The sequence below is a fragment of the Podarcis filfolensis genome, assembly GCF_964270895.1.
Source record: "Podarcis filfolensis genome assembly, chromosome: 6".
Classification (NCBI taxonomy): Eukaryota; Metazoa; Chordata; class Lepidosauria; order Squamata; family Lacertidae; genus Podarcis; species Podarcis filfolensis.
In genome coordinates this window covers 36967620-36970559 of record NC_139609.1, presented here as the reverse complement: position 1 = coordinate 36970559, position 2940 = coordinate 36967620, and the positions used below count along the sequence as shown (strand labels likewise).

The following is a 2940-nucleotide window of genomic DNA, read 5'->3' as shown; positions in this document are numbered from 1 at the left end:
AGAGCGGAGCGGCTCCGCCGGGCGAGATCGAGGCGCTCTCGCGAGATGGTGACCTCCGGCGCCTGCCGTGGGAAGGAGGCGAGAGTCCCGGCGGGACTGTTCCGAAGGCGGGCTCGCTGCTCTGAGCGGCGAGGTGGGACGGGGGGGGGGGCGCAGCCCTAGTGAGTTTATTGGGGAGACGCCTGGCCCCCCCCGTTGAGTCCTGACAATTTACCGGCCGTGTTGCGGTTCTGGCTGGCTCACCTGTGGCCGCCCAGGTACTGCCAGACTCCCAGTCTCCACCACGTGTATGCACGTGGGGTGCTGGTGGGAGCCGGAGCCCAGGAACAGCTGGGGGCCTTACAGGATGGCAGCCGAGGTCCCTTTGCCCCGCCCCTAAAATATTCCCCAAATATCCCCTCTCCCAAAATTAATAGCCATTGCTAATCAAATGATGTTCGTGTGTGCCGCATCTTGTGATCGATTATTCAAGTTGGCACCCCGATCTTGCAGATGAGTCTCTCCCAGGAGAGGAAGGGACGAAGGTTGCATTTGCCTGCTTTTTTCCGTGGCACAATTTTCATGGGAGTGGGAGACGTGCACATGGCCGGTGGCAGTGGAAACGGGTGCAGAGTGGGGCTGCGGAATAGAAGACAGGAAAGGCTTCAGAGTTGGGGTAGGGGAAAGTGAGCTTAGTGGTAGTCGCATCGGGTGGGAAGGGAGAAGCTCTGGCAGTTAGTGTTGGCGAGTGGAGTGAGCCTCCTAGTTAATTCATCATTTCTTCTTTTCTTTAGGACTGCAATACGAAACATACTGGGAAGAAAGCCTCATTATTTATTTATTTATTACACCACCGTTTATCCGAGGATCACAGGGCGGTTTACAATATAAAAACACAGAAATGCATAACATTGGAACAAACAAAAACAACAACACCCTCACCCCCGTTTAAAAGTCCTGGGAGAAGAGGAATGATCTCAATGATTTATTTACTAGTAAATATGTAGATGTTAAGATTTCAAATGCTGTTATTCCTTGGGTTCCAAGAATCGTCCTTCAGTAAAACTTAATCCTGGTTTTGTTCATTTCTAATACATTTCAACTTTCCATTGTGTTTGAAATGATCTATTCTTACTTGAAAAATGAAATTGGTTTATTTTATCCATGCTAACCTGGAAGTGGGACGCGGGTGACGCTGTGGGTTAAACCACAAAGCCTAGGACTTGCTGATTAGAAGGTCAGCAGTTCGAATCCCTGCAACGGGGTGAGCTCCCGTTGCTCGTCCCTGCTCCTGCCAACCTAGCAGTTCGAAAGAACATCAAAGTGCAAGTAGATAAATAGGTACCGCTCCGGCGGGAAGGTAAATGGCGTTTCCGTGCGCTGCTCTGATTTGCCAGAAGCAGCTTAGTCATGCTGGCCACATGACCCGGAAGCTGTACGCCGGCTCCCTCAGCCGGTAAAGCGAGATGAGCACCGCAACCCCAGAGTCGGTCACGACTGGACCTATGGTCAGGGGTCCCTTTACCTTTACTTTAACCTGGAAGCACCACTTGTTTCAATGTAATTTTCTTCCATCAGGTTTGCAGCATCAGGTTGCAGTCTATACAAACTTACTTTCAATAAAGTCCACTGAAATAAATTGGACTTTTTGAGTATATATGTATAAAATCTGGTGGTTCTATTTTTATGTAAAAATCAACAAAAAATAGTATTGGATTGACATTTTCAAATTTCTCATTGCATTACTGAAAATGAGTTTTGAAACTACTACAATGCTGCATTTCCAGTTTATTATAGTGGGTCACAGGCAATATGAGTTCTGCAGTTTCCTGAGTCATACAAACACCAGGAGATTTAGAATGCTGATTCTGTGGCAGGTTGATGCATCCACTAGAAATATGAGTCAGCTGAGATAAAGAAGTTCACCTCAGAATAGTCAGAAACAAAACTTACTTAGCACCTTGTCTGTAATTCATGAATGCTCATAATGCATTAAAGTATTTATTAATATCCCCCCACGCACATGGGAAGCAAATATTGTATTCAGATATACAGAAGCATAAGAAACTGCCTTATACAGTTTCAAACCATTGATCCATCTACTATTGTCTACACCAGGCATCCCCAAACTTGGCCCTCCAGATGTTTTGGGACTACAGTTCCCATCATCCCTGACCACTGGTCCTGTTAGCAAGGGATGATGGGAGTTGTCCCAAAACATCTGGAGGGCAGAGTTTGGGGGTGCCTGGTCTACACTGACTGGCAGCAGTTCTCCAGGGTTTCAGATGGGGTCTCTCCCAGCCCCGCCTAAAGATGCCAGGAATTGAACCTTGGCCCTTCTACATGCACAGGAGATACTATACTACACAGCTATCCTGTGTACTGGTTTATGGAATCAAAGAGATGGAATCATTATGCCTGCTTTATATTTTCTTCCAGTTCTTCACCATGCTAAGAGCATAGGCCATGTGATACTTGGGGACTTAAGGGCTTCAAAGGCCTAAAGGTTTTTAGGATCATTCCAGAAAGCCAAATAACTCAACACAGATACCTAAGGATTGCCACTAAAAAAAAACCAAAAAACTCTACAGTGTTGTAAACATCAGCTTCAGCTTCAAGCATTAGCAGGAGGCAATACTTAGCTCTATGCTGTGAAAGCAACTTCTGATTTCTTGCCGACCAAGCTGCTGTTAAATGCACAGGAACAGGCCAGAGTTCTTTTCTGGTTAGTTGACAGCCTTGCAGATGTTGAATCTCAGAGAAGTAGATTTGTTAAAAGGGTATGTTATTAATAGAATAAGAATTAATACAGCAAACAAACATAAAAACCTAGCAGCTCTTAACTCATTTTCAATCGGAACACACCTTGAATTCAGCTCAACAATGCTGAACCCCTGCATCTTTTTTTCAGTATCAAGGTTAGATAAGTAGTAATTAATAAAAGTGCACCTAAACACGTGC

The 2940-nt window shown here is 45.7% G+C and overlaps 1 long non-coding RNA gene across 1 annotated transcript; it reads left to right on the top strand.

Annotated features, from left to right (window-relative positions):
* Positions 1 to 59: 59 nt before the first annotated feature.
* Positions 60 to 1647, top strand: LOC310765703. Its single transcript, XR_014549752.1, has 2 exons — positions 60 to 133; positions 774 to 1647. It is a non-coding gene; the product is annotated as an uncharacterized lncRNA (long non-coding RNA).
* Positions 1648 to 2940: the final 1293 nt, after the last annotated feature.